The sequence below is a fragment of the Gobius niger genome, assembly GCF_951799975.1.
Source record: "Gobius niger genome assembly, chromosome: 24".
Taxonomy (NCBI): domain Eukaryota; kingdom Metazoa; phylum Chordata; class Actinopteri; order Gobiiformes; family Gobiidae; genus Gobius; species Gobius niger.
The window spans coordinates 6,077,585-6,091,292 of NC_136875.1; the positions used below are offsets into that span (position 1 = coordinate 6,077,585).

The following is a 13,708-nucleotide window of genomic DNA, read 5'->3' on the forward strand; positions in this document are numbered from 1 at the left end:
GAGAATCTTTGGGATGTGCTGGAGAAGGCTTTGCACTTTGGTCACACTCTTATGTTAGTTTTTATGCAGCTATTGTTTTCCCCCTTTGGTCAGGCAGTGCATCACATGTTTATTCAGTTAAAGGTCACATGACATTGGTTTGTTTGTCTCTTCCCCCATGTTGGTGGAGCTTTGGTCATGTGTCCCAGTGCGCGCCTCCGTGGTCCAGTTTCCTGAAGCCTCTGCACGCGCTCGGCAGAGGTTCTAACGTGAGCAGATGTGCTTGCACAGGCGGCGCGAGCGTGTGCTGCGATCCATGAGGAAGCGTCTGGGCGTGCGGGGGGGGAGAGGGAAGGCGGGGGCAGCGAAGAGAGTGATGAGTGGAGAGAGTTAGGCATTCGGACTGTATCCACCGTCCCGGACTGCGGAGCGGACAGGAGCGCGCGGCACAAGGTAAACGCACGCTCCGTTTTCCTGGGACTGAGTGCGGGTTCGTGTCTGTTGTGTTGATGAGCTCTGTTGTGTTGTCAGTGTTGTGTTAGTGCCCCGTTGTTGGGCTGAGACGGGGCAGAGCCATGTGCCTTTGCAGAGTGCTGAGCGGGAACAGGAGGCGCAGCAGGACTTAAGGACTGCAGACTTTCAGTATGTGTGCCTATTTGGTCTCTGAACATGTAAACTTTCACACTTTCAACAAAAAAAAAACAACTTATCTTCACAATAGCGTTTTGAATTACTGCACTGATTCAGCGTTTCTCCATAGATTGATTTGGGATGCTGAGAACATCTCCACTTTAGTAGCTACAGACTCCAAAGCCTGATCTATTGAGTTTTTGAATTTCAAAAAACAAGGCGAGATTAAGGCGAGACACTGCAGGTGAATAGGGGAAAAAAGTATATTTACAGATATCAATTTGGAGCTGTTGCTGTAGATCACTGGCATAAATGTGAGAAAAAAATACATTGCAATGTTTCTGTCATTTTATCTTTTCATATAAGAACAAGGTTATGCCTAAAAATGCCCCAAATTTCCCATCTTTTCGGCGACGAAATCTGAATAATGGATAGAGCTACATTCAAATTTATGGTTTCATTTTATTGATGAATGAGCTGCCAAGACGTTTTCAGAGGGGATTCTTGTTTAGTTTTAAAATAATAATAATATGTTTTTTAGTGGAAAATTTTGGAAAAATGTAATTTTCGCCTTATTTTTTGACATTCAAAACTCAATAAATGGGGCTTAGGGATTAAATAATAAAAAATCCCTCTGAAAAAATCTTCCAAATATTGTTCAGTCCAAGGCTTGAAAATATGAAGTCTTTAGGTCCGACTGACGTGGACATAGTGTCGCCACAATGACAGAAAAATGTGTTTTGAGAAAAAGGCCCTTGAAATTGTGTTCTCCCATATAAGTCTATGGGGGAACATTGAATCAGCGCAATATTTTAACATGTTATTGTGAAGATTAGACATATTTTCTGTTTCCGGGTGAAAGCTTGTATGTTCAGAGACCAATTTGGCCCAAAACCTGAAAACTGAAAATTTTTAGTTTTGCCTGTAGTGTCTCCCCTTAAAATGTTAACAGATTTGTCCACTAAAAACCATCTGACACTGAGAAGCCCTTACAACAGCAGAAGCTTCTGAATATCTGCTCTTGTTGCGGTGCTGCATTTGATGCTTGAGCCTTTACTCTTGTCTGAATTGTTGGGAGGGACAAAGTGACTGTTTGTGATGTGTTCTGTGGTTTACTACAAATGCATTGCCCTTTGGAATGAATTCTGTTTTCCGAATCTGCTTTTAAAGGGACTAAACCTGATTTTGTTTCTAGAAATGGAACCAAATTAGTTTTGTCCTCCTTTAGTTTGCTGTAAACTATGGAACACTGTGCATCTAACTATAAACCATTTGACTATTTTTCTTGCAATTCCGTAACAGTGACCATGAAAAGTGACCCTGCAAGTTGTGAAATTTGCCTTGTAGGAAAGTTAGGAATACATTTGGATCACCACTAACAGGGTTCCTCTTTTATTGTTTGCAATAAAAAAAAATCAGGTATAGGGTATTTAACACGTTGAGTGGCAAAAACGGAAAAACTAGACACTAGATTTTGGGAGCTCTGTGATGAACAGAAGTGAAATAAATGACGATCGAAAACTTGTGAAAAGTCACGATCTGGACATTTTATATTATAGCGTTTCTTTTCTTCTTTCAGGCCGAGGGGGCGTGGTGTTGTAGTGAGCAGCTCTAGAGCGCGTTTGACAAAGCAGAGCGGCTGTTTCCCATGGAAAGATCAAAACAGTTGAGATTTTAACAGTTGAGTTTTTAAATGGTTAAAATCGGTCCAAGGACGGCTGAGAAACATCCTGTTAAAGTCTTCAATCCGAGAACCAGGCTGTTTAAATGCACACGCCATAAAAAGCCATCGATCAGCGGCAACACGCAGTGTTTCAAAATGAGTCTGTCCAGAGAGTTGGAGAGAGGAGTTTTCTCCATTTCTAGAAAAAAAAAATCAAAACTAGCCTCTGTATAGCTAAGATCTCTCAGGAACCGAGGCATGTAGAATCAAGAATTAAACTGTTTTCACCTACGGAGAGCTCAGAGTTTCACCTTTAGCATGTGTCCATAGCTATAACATAGAACAAGCTGTGGTGCTACAAATATCTTGGAAAACTTGTCTGGATTGTTGGCACTCAATGTTCTCCAGGTCAGAGATGAGGCCTGATGTCTCGGACACTTTATCACAAATGATCTCTCGGACGATAGAGACTTGTTTGGCCAGAGGTGTAAACTTTTGGCACATTGGTGGAGCACAAGTTCCACATGTGCTCCACCAATGTCCGAATGGTGTTGTTTAAAAGTTTCTGCTGGCCTCTGTGCACCTTTGGCACAGCTACAAAAAGAGAAGCTCTGACTGTGGCACAATGACTCTTTGAGAATGCTATTGAAAGAACCGAGGTGTGAGTCCGATGTTTGTTGATCTTGTGCAGCTGGTATAAGGTGTTATATCTATACATGTATGTAGATCATGTGTGTAACTTTTTGACTTTTATTAGCATTGTTTTCTTTTAACACTATTAATAAAGCAACAAAAACAAAGCCATACATTTAAACCTGGCTCGATCCATTATTCCGATTCGCCAAAAATCTGGGCAATTTTTGTCATTTTTTGACTTGAATTTAGGTAAGTTTAAATTGGAGAAAACCTGCAATGATGTCAGTAAAAATTTCAAAATGATATCTCTACATTTAAACGTTTAATTCACCTGCAGTGTCTGGCCTCAAGGCTAAAGGTTGATCGCAACATACTATCATCATCTGACTCCTCATGGGCGGGGCTGGGTGCCAGTCTACTGTTGGAAAAACGTTTAGGCCCTGCCGGTATAGGAAAGAGCAGGTGAAAGCAGGTACCAAAAAATGCTGTTGATCCAGGGGCACAATTTGATGGTGACTTGGATATTCCAGCCCAAATAAATATTTTTTTTCTCAATTTTTTTCCCCTTTTCTTGCCCATGTACATGTTTTTTTCTTTTGCTTATATTTTTTCTCATTTTCCCCAAATTTTCCCAATTTTTTGCAAATTTTCTTCTACTTATAATTTACTTATTTCCCCCTATTTTTGGTTCTAGAGACCAAATATTTTCATATAGGTTTCAGGAAAAGTCAGAGCGGTGGGAACATATTTTACTTAGGGGTGCTGAAGGAAAAGATTGCCCTCAAACCTTTTTTTCCTGTGCATATTTCCTATTGCATGCACTACCCACTAGGGGCTGCTGCAGCACCCTCAGCACCCTGGGTTCCCTTGGGAAAAGTATCGTTCAGGTATCGGTATCAAACACCAGTATTGTTAAAGTACTAAAGCAAAAATGTGACGGTTCCCTGCCCTACACACGGAGCAGGGCACTCGAAAGCGTTCAAGTGGATTCCAACAGACATTAAATCTGAATTCCTTGGAACATAATCATGACATTGCTCAACCATTTTTTTACGCCATAAGTTTGTCAAAAATTAAAATATTCCGTCCTGTTGGTGAAAAACAGCAGACGCGGAAAGTACTTTTAGCCAATTCCAAAGCTATTGGCATTTATTGGTCTATCCGGGATGATGGTTTCACTGTGATGCAGATCCAGATGGCTGAGGCCACATTAGCAGCTGTTGTTCTAGTTATTATGGAGCTTATTACAGTCAGACATGGAGAGATTACCGAGGCTATAATTATATTGTTTATGTAATGTATCGTTTGTCATTTACGTGGTTCAGCTCAGAGGGAAATATGCTGTTTTTTACCCGTCATAACCGTGGGTTTTGTCCACATGTGGAGCCAGGCTGATGGTCAGAATCATGCGGCTGGAAGATTCACCTATTGTACATGTTTTAGTGGCACTTGGGGAAACTTGAGAACCTGGCGGCACAGGGAGAACACGCAAACTCCACACAGAAGCTATTTGAGGATAATTGTTTAATAAAGAATCTTTCAAAGTTACAAACGCTACATCCATCCATTTTCTTCCACTTGTCCGTTGCCGGGTCGTGGGGGCCGCTGTTGGAGCTGCCTAAATCACATGGCACCAGCCCCTTATGGCTCCTCCTGCAGGTGGTGGGTCCACAGAAGGACGGCCTCATGGTTCTAACCGGGCCTGTTGGTCTCTCATAAGGGGCTTCTGAACCGCTCTTTGTCTGACCCGTCACCTAGGACCTGTTTGCCCTGGGAGACCCTACCAGGGGCACGAAGCCCCCGACAACAGAGCTCCCAGGATCATTCGGGCGCTCAAACCCCTCCACCACGTTAAGGTGGCGGCTCCAGGAGGGGACTGACGCTACATGTTGACCTGAAATATAATGCAGTCATTGTTTCGTGCTCCTTTTTCTTCAGACGTTTCTATATTTCACACATTTTTATGGTTTTGGTCATCATTCAAGTCAAACGTAGGCCAGACTTTTTCTCTCAGTTACTCAGTACTCAAGCAACATTTTCTCCAATTACTTTTTTACTCTTGAGTATTTATTTGAGTCACTACTTTTTACTTGTACTTAAAAATAATAATTAAAAATATTCAAAGTTAAGTTTGCATGCCAATTCTGCATTGGATTGTCAAAATAATGCATTTGGAAAAGGAGCTAAAGTACATTTGACCTGACGTCAGTAACATCTCCATGGGGACGAGCCATGTTACGAGTGAGGTCTGAGCAGAGACGAGCTGCTCAGCTGTCATTTTCACCCTCTATTTATTTTAGCCGATAAATGAATTTAGTTTTATGGCGCGCTGTAATGCGGTGCATGGATCATGTATGTTTAAGCAGGTTGTATAAGGCTGTGACCCCTTTCTATTTTTAGCCGACCACTTCGTAAACCACATGGATAATTAAGAGTAATGGCTTTTGTTGTCGACTTACATCACAGATAATGAGAAGAGCAAACCACTTTATTTCCTCTGAGACCACATGGAACTATGAGATTTGGTTAATATTTATGCAACTTTATGGTCCACTTTGTCAACAATGGAACAAGCTGGATGGAAGAAGCAAGCCTGACATTGTAATGCATTATTCAAGAGAGCGTCTAGGTTACACATTTAGGACAGCACAAACTCTAAATGCTATGGTTGCTGTCCGAGTAAGAGGGCTTCGCTTAGAAAAAGAGAAGAGGTCGACTGAGGTGTGGTTTATTATCAGCAGCACTGAGAGCGGTGCTCTGATGCAGCCTCACGTTCATTTCCTCGTTTACATCGCGCTGCCTGGTGTTCTACCTTAAGCTTTATAGGCTCTCACAGGTGAAAACTTTATTAAACCCCATCGTGAATTAAACAATGTCCGTGAGACATGGGTGGCGCGGGGCGGCACTCGCTTGGCCGTAATTGTGTTAACGCGACCAAAACAAAAGAACATGTTCACCCCACCATCCCTCTCCCTGCTCCTCCCCAGCCGCAGAGTCTGATTGGAGGAAAAGGCTGTCGTGGGTGGCTAAAAGACTTAGTCTAGGAGCTGCAACATCTCAAAGTGTGCTCATACTATGCGCAAAATGTTCCGCTACAGTCCGCGTTAGAAACACTGTCGGACCCGCAGTTATACGATTCATAATTGTCTTTCACTGAGTTATTTGTTTCTCGTAACTATCCCACAATCGGACTTCGAAGAGCAGAAAAGATTGAAAACCATTTGCGAATCCGGTAAAGAATCCCCTCTATTGATGAGTTAAAAAAGTGCAAATATGTGGCAGAGATGGACAGTGCGAGAGAGTGTCTATAATACAGACGAGAATAGCAGCGTGAACTTGGTCTGCATGTTCAGCTGTTCTCTCTCACGACAACGGAGCGTTTCCTCCTCTTCGGCCAAATGATGTTTCTAAATCAGGAGCTCTGTGTCTGTCTGCTCCCGGACACTCTCGGCTTGTTGGTCTGACCATGTCTATCAACCGCTTTACGTTAAGGGTCTCTTTCTTGCGTCAGGGCCAGGGTGTTGGGGCATCTGTCTAAAGCTGGGCAAACACTAGGTCGCGATTGTTCTCGTCCAAGGTTCCCTCAAGTCCAAGTTCACTGCACTCGTCCGAGGTGAAAAAGAGCAGTGGCAAGACCAAGTCCAGGACTACATCTCTGTTTGCAGGACGATATACCGTATCATGGCTGTATCATCAAATATCATGGTAAACAATATTATCAGGATATTTTATCATCATTATGTTGGTGAACACTGCAAAAAGTAAACATCAAGCATTGTCTGAAATGACTTGAATTGAGGAAATGTATCTTGTTTTGAGCGTTTTTTAATTAATTAATTTAATTAATTTAGACACTTTTCCTGATCGGACCAAGTTTACTTTGCTTGTTTGAGGACATTTCAGACCAGTTCTAGGGTCAATCTCGCTTGAAATAAGAAAGTAAAATTGCCAATGAGATAAGACCGTTTTTCTTACCCCGTTGGAGAAAATGACCTGAAATAAGGACGAAATGTATAGAAACGAGTCAGAAACATCTCAGAACAAGTGAAATAATCTAGGACAAATGCCCAAGAACTTCTTAACTTGTCAAAACAACTAAAATTTGGATTATTATGCTCAAATTGAGATGTTTATACTAATCTAGTTATTTACTTTTTGCAGTGAAATCTTTCATGACAAAAACTAAATTCTGTGTTGAATCAAAACTGGCTAGTATTAAATGTATTGATTCAGATGACACTGTACATTCATGCAAAATTAGAGTTTGTTTTGGCTTTTGAACAGTGGTTGTGGCTAAAGTGATGGGTGAACAGTTTTCTTCTGTATTTAATGGTCAAGGTCAAGTTTATTTCTATAGCACATTTATAACAACCACGGCTGCCCAAAGTGCTTCACAACACAAACAAATGATAAAAACTATGAATACAAATAATCACATGCCACACTGACGTTTATAGAGACTTCTTCATTTTACTTACCGAGCAATAACTCGATATCATAATTAGACAGGCCTAGGCATAACTGCATGGCTTCTGACTAAATCAGAGAGAGTACATTTTTGGGAAGTTTGACCAGAACATGCAAATTCCATGTAATAAACAAATGGATTTCGAAAGGTAAAATACTAAAGTTGTTGCTCAAAGTAAAACATTTGGATGCTACAGTGTGTTAGATGGATTTACCCTCGACATTTTTCTCCACTTTTTAAATCGTTAATCTATGAAAAATGTTTGCTCGTACCCACAAATGGCGGATTTCCATTCCAACAGTGAATTTATAACATTCCATCCCAAATTCTATACGTTTGTTAAGTGGTGACGTAATGCTGTACCGACTGCTATAAAAGTAATATTTACCAAAATCGCTACATCCAAGTCGGCGCAGCAGCTACGCTAACTAAGTAGCGACTTTAGTAAATATTACTTTTTTGGCGGTAGATGCGGCATTTTTGGCGAATGAGTTTGAGAAATAAGTCGGTTCAGTCACTCTCCGTTGAGTTTCAGAAATATTGGCTGTTTTTTTTCTCGCATATTTGTCAGTCTGCTAGGACCCGGAAGCGGAAGTCGTGACATCACACTTTAAAAAATGTATAGAGCATTCTCAGTCATGTGGCTTTTGGTTGGTAATCAGCTGTTTGGAGCTGTATCTAATTAAACATAAAGTAAAATGGAACCTCATTCGCAGATTTTTAGAGGTAGGCAGAGTTCGAAGCTGATTTGTCAACGAAAAGAGTGATTTTGAATGTGTTCTGAAGCGTAGGAAGGAGCTCTTGACTGAAAAAATAACTGCTGTGTTAGTTCTAACTAGTCCCTCTTTGTTACTGCCATGTCCTCTGGATCTTCAACTATAGCTATACCCACGATCTACGCAAGGATCTCCCCAGTACTCAAGCACATATCCAGCCCATATGTCCGAATAAAGGACTATTATTTGTGCCAGTGGACAATGGTTATTCCAGGTTAGCCCCGTTAGCTTGTTACAATCGCCTACAGCTCATTGTTGATGAAAAGTCCACAATAAACCACAAATGCATCAAGCCCGGCTCAGTGTGTGATCATCTCAAAGGCTGCTTTATATAGTTACCGGCTGTATTGACGTTATTATTGCATAATACTTGTTCTCACCGGATCTATGCGCTGCTAAGGAGCTAGTTAGCTCCGGGTGAGCGGTTAGCAGCTCGGCTACGGACTTATTCTTTGACATGGCTGATGTTCTCACGTTGAAAACACAGACTCGATAAAGTTGTATTGGGCAGAGAGATAATCAGAGGCTGTCAGTGCTTTTTACTATAGTCTTCCAGGGACAGCTCACAGACCCCAGGGGCAACGGTTAGCTATCCCGCCCGGCCTTCGAGGCTCCGAGCCGGGCGGAAGTATAGCGGGGCAGTGCGTGGCTGAGTGTCCGCTGAAGGCAGGAGGGGAGGCGGGAGGTACGAGACCCAAATGTACGGAGTTGGATCAGTCAAAGTCTGCATCATAAAATCTCAGCTACAGAAATGTATTCCTCTCTTAGCAAAAGATTAAGCACAAAAACGCTCCGGCAGAACTGGAAGTTGCGAAGACTGCTGTTACCCACCCGCCCATCGGATGAAATTTTGAGAGAGCGCCCGAATTTGACAGAAAACAGAAAATCGAAGTGTTATACTCGATCATTATTTGGTAGTGATTGGATCTGCGAGGTCCTTTCTTTTGGCCAACATCATGCACATGTTTTTGTACATATTGTCTCCACTTTTGGACACCTTTGCAAGAAAAGAATCGACCAAGTGCTGACAGGAAAGACGTTGAACTTTCTTACCATTATTGTTTCATGCGTCTCTCATGTAGAAGAGACGACACCCAGAACTAAAGCAGACAGATTCTACCACAGTCATTTTCATGCCATCCCGAGCAAACCTTATCCCTCATCGAGACGTGCCTCTATTGCTGAGGTTCTTCTGCGCTGTGTGTGATGTCCCGGGGCAGGTCTGTCCCCAACCCCCCCTCCGAAGCCCCCCCTCTGACCAGGACAAACAGAGGCAGATGGTCCTGTGGCTCTAATGAAGCAGTAATGAAGTCTGTCGTTAGTGAAGACACATGTTTCACGGGGAGCATGTAAACAGGGCACTTCCTGTCTTTTCCTCTTCGCCTTGAGCTGCTCCAGTTCATAATAACAGGCCTGTATTTCTCTGAACAAACCTTTGACCGTGTTGTAATGGGACAACTACTTCAAAAACAAACCTGGAGTGGACGTATCTTGAACAACTGAGAGTGAAAACAAACTTCTGCACTAAAGTGTGACTAGTAACTCCACAGCGCCGTGATGAACACACTTGGGCGTCATTGATCAAGACCTAAACAGTGAGTGCAGGCTTGGGAAATAACTTATCGCTCTTTTTGCGGGCATGTAGTTCCTAATTTAGCATTTGAAACGGCTTGTAGTTCAGTTTTAGTGACCCAAAGGTAGCTTAAAAGCCTGACCATAGCACAACATTTCCGTTTCCTGCTGTGAGCTGCCCCTACCTGCTCCTCACAACTCGTTATTCCGCCCCCTGCTGGTCGTTCCTGGAGGCGAGCACTTGATCCAGTTAAACCTCTAATTAAACTTATTAACAAGAGTCTTCCCCGTGGCTTCAACCAGTCTTCTGTTTGTTTTTTATGAAGTGTCTGTGGCCTTAATGCTGCTACTCCTGCTGTGTTAAAGGTTAGCAAAACTACTACTGCTACGAGCTTTCGTTATTACCTCCAAAACTATTCCACTAGGCTAGTTCTAATGCTGGTTCTGTGACTTATACTAACACTGGTAATCGCTACTGCAACTTTTGTACAGGAAATGTGAATGAGAAAACAAGACTCATGCATGCAAACAGGCAACGTCGCATTGTAGCACGATGCTAGCTTCCTAAGCTAACAACTGTTTCCTGTCCTTGTTTTAAACCGATAGGGAGTTAGCCGTGTCTCGCTGGAATAGATATTTCAACACTATGGCAGATAATCGTAACATTTAGTTTTAATTTACATTAAGGGTGTATTCAGACCAGAAAAGTCCTTTGCTCCGCTTGTTTGTTCCGGATCCGAAGCAAACTATTTTTTTTTCTGCAAGAGAACTATATTTTGTAAACACGTGTGTGACGATCGAGGCTCCCATTGGACACCAAGGACCACAACAAATGAAATAAAAATGAACATTTGACGCTTACTATGATAATAAAAGAAACGTGAGAGTCTAAACCACTGACCTTTAACCTCAGCTTCACCGGAGCAGCTGGTGGAAGAGGAGTTTTGTGTGGATGAAGGGTTGTCTGCTGAGCTGTTTGTTTCCATTATGTCCACGGGACAAACTGTTGGTCTTGATCCTCCTCTCTTCTTTAATGCGTCTGTACTTTCATTTAAGTTTGGCAAAGTTTTTTCCACTTTGACACCGCGCTGCGACGACCGCGGCTGTTCAGGAGACGCTTGAAGCCCGTCTGCTTCATTTTCTCGCTAAACACGAACGCAGTTGGGTTAGTGCATCTGCCCAAATATCCAGGAGGCTCCAGGTCTGTCCATGGCTCATTGTTTGTAGCATCCATCCAGTATTAGCGTTAGCAGCCGCGAAGGGATAACTTTTCTCACGGTGCCTTGATACGGTGGCTTGTTAAGCCCAAAAAGGCGCATGTATCCCGCAGTTGTTTCGGATCAACAGTGGTTTATATTCACACCTGGAGCGAACTGGACCAGAGTCCGTTTGGAAGCCGGTTCTTTGATCCGGCAACAGGATTCGTTTGTTGTTTTCACACCTGAATAAAAAATCCGGACCAGCGTTCAAAACGAACCCTGATCCGTTTAAAGTGGACCAAACAGTGCAGGTCTGAAAACACCCTAAAACAGGAAAGGTAAAACGTAGCTCTCTGCTGTCCCGTTCAGACTTGCTAAATATTATTGCAAATCGACTTTTTTCAGCTTTTCACGCTGTTTCAACGCTGTTCCCTTGTCAAAAACAGACAGGCGTTGTGTTTCGGTGCATGTTCATCGTTGAATTTTCCCCAGTGACTATATTTGTAGTGTTGTGGCAGTAGCTAACACACTTCTCCTCCTGTTTAAGTAACCCTGGCAACACTTACCCTTCCATCACAGAGCACCGACAGGCAAAAACAGCATCCAGCTCTATTTTTATTCTCTACTTACGGTAACTACACAGGGCGAGGGAGGGGCTTAGGGAGAGTGCCTTGTTGAACCAGTGAAAAAAAGCATCAGGGGTTTGATTTTTCACAACAAAAGTTCCTCAGAGACTGCGTGAGTTCAGTCAAGTCCAGTGCAGTGGTTCTCAACGGGCGGGCTGGGACCCAAAAGTGGGTTACAGGACCATTTTTAGTGGTTCTCAAGCTTTTCACACACAAATCCTTCAAGATCTACCTACTTAAAAATAATGAAAACACTGCACAGATCTGTTGCTGTGTTGTTTTGATTATGACTTCAGCTTTTTGTGGCTTAGTTATGCTTTTTAAAGTGATAGTCTGTAAATTTCATTGTTTATAAAAATGTATTGTGTATAACTGACCGCTTGGGTGTGATGTAAATTTGATGTAACGGAAGTAATATTAAAGAATAATATTTTTTAAAGCCTCTTCCTTTGCTGATTTATCGGCAACTAATCAGAATCCACAGGCTATTACTTTGACCAATGGGACGAGCTTTCCTGTGAACCGGCCTGTCAGGTCCAAGTAAAAGAGAAGTAGCTTTTGAACGTTTGTTGTTGCTCTCCTCATTTTTGCAAAATAGGGGTGGCTTTCTGGTCCGGTCAGCAGGAAAGGAGGAAAGGAACATGATTGTTTACTTTCAAATGTCACTTCCACGTTCTCCTCACTTTGCAATCTTACAGACTATCACTTTAATTTGTGGGAAACAACATTCTGTTACAGGTGGTTTGATGCCTCAGGAGGTCGCGAGCGCTTTAAACACTTTATTTTCTTTTTCCGGCATTATATTTTTTGCCCATAGACGTGTTAACCCAGTTCCACTCGCTCTCTCCTGTGGTACAATGAGATGTGAGCTCTCCCTTCAGTGCTTGGTTGAACAAACAACAGTCAGAGTCTATAGCAGGTGCACGTGACCAGTTATATTAAATGTCATGGCGTCTGTCGTCTTTAAATATTCAGCAGGAGAAGAAGGGAAAACCGTGTTCATTTGAGGAGAATTACTGTTTGTACTAAAAGTTTCTTGATCAAGTCGTACATTCACCAGAAACGGGATTTTACTGAGTTGGACCAGTTCTTGTCTTGAGAGTTTCTAGCTCAGCAGTGACTGAGAATGTTTTTTTGTGTTCCAGGTGACTTCCTCCTGCTCCTCAGCTCCCGACCCGGTGAGTGACTTCAGTGAACTCACCTCACCTTCAGTGTGAGGTTGTTTTTTTTAACACTGTTTACGTTTCAGCTCGTCTCCACCAAATCATCATCCCTGAAGAAGAGAGGCTCCCTACCAAGGTATTACAGGAGAGGATTCACTTTTGTTCCCATTTCGGGATTTGGGAGTAATAATAATAATAATTCATTGGAAACCTGTAAAGATGCTTGACACATGGGGAATAAAATAAAACAAAAAAATGGTTTATGGAAAAGCCAGGTGGGTTTTGAGCACTGATTTGGAGTTTTGTCGTGAGCCCGAGTTTGTGATGGGGTGGGAGTGAGTTCCAACGGGTGGGGGCACGATAGTGAAGGCTCGGTCCCCCAAGGTCCGGCAGTGAGTGCGGGTGATGGGAGTGAGCGGAGGTGGCGGGTGGGTTGGTGTTGTTGCAGGAGCTCGGTGAGGTCGGGCACAATGGGGGGCTCCATTGTGAGGAGGATGGAATATCTTGTTTTATCTTAGGGCGGGGCCAGGTTATGGAGGGACTTGTAGGTGAGGAGGAGGAGCTTATATTGAATGCGATATTGAACAGGGAGCCATATCGTCCAGCCCTCCCGCAGGGTCAAGGACACGAATAAACGTGTGCAGGGTGAAATCAGAGGGGGGCGGGGTCCAGGGGCGAGCTGGATTCTCAACAACATTAGCAGCGCTGCTCTCCTCTCATCTGTGAGGCCGTGGACTCTGTTAAATGTAAAAAAAAAAAAAGAGAGAATAAAGCAATTAAAAGCAGTATAAAACACCTTCTGCTACACAGCAAATGCCTGCACAGGTACATCTCTCTGTCGCCGCGTCACATGCAATGGTGGACAAAAGCACTTCTCTTTGGTTCTCATGGCGGGGAGATGACATTGCTGTAATACCACCCCCTGGTGGCCAGGGGCGGCTCTAAAGGAAACTTTGTATAACAGATTCCAATGTAGACTGTAGCACTACTTAAAAG

General features: G+C 42.9%; 1 protein-coding gene across 1 annotated transcript in view; it reads left to right on the top strand.

The window, feature by feature from the left end:
- Positions 1 to 399: 399 nt before the first annotated feature.
- LOC306982265 (tensin-2-like) overlaps positions 400 to 13,708 on the top strand; it is a 41,597-nt gene continuing 28,288 nt past the window's right edge. The window contains exons 1-3 of the mRNA XM_079582135.1: positions 400 to 432; positions 12,695 to 12,727; positions 12,829 to 12,848. The gene's annotated coding sequence lies outside the window, so the exon portion shown is untranslated. The remainder of the gene's footprint in view (positions 433 to 12,694; positions 12,728 to 12,828; positions 12,849 to 13,708) is intronic.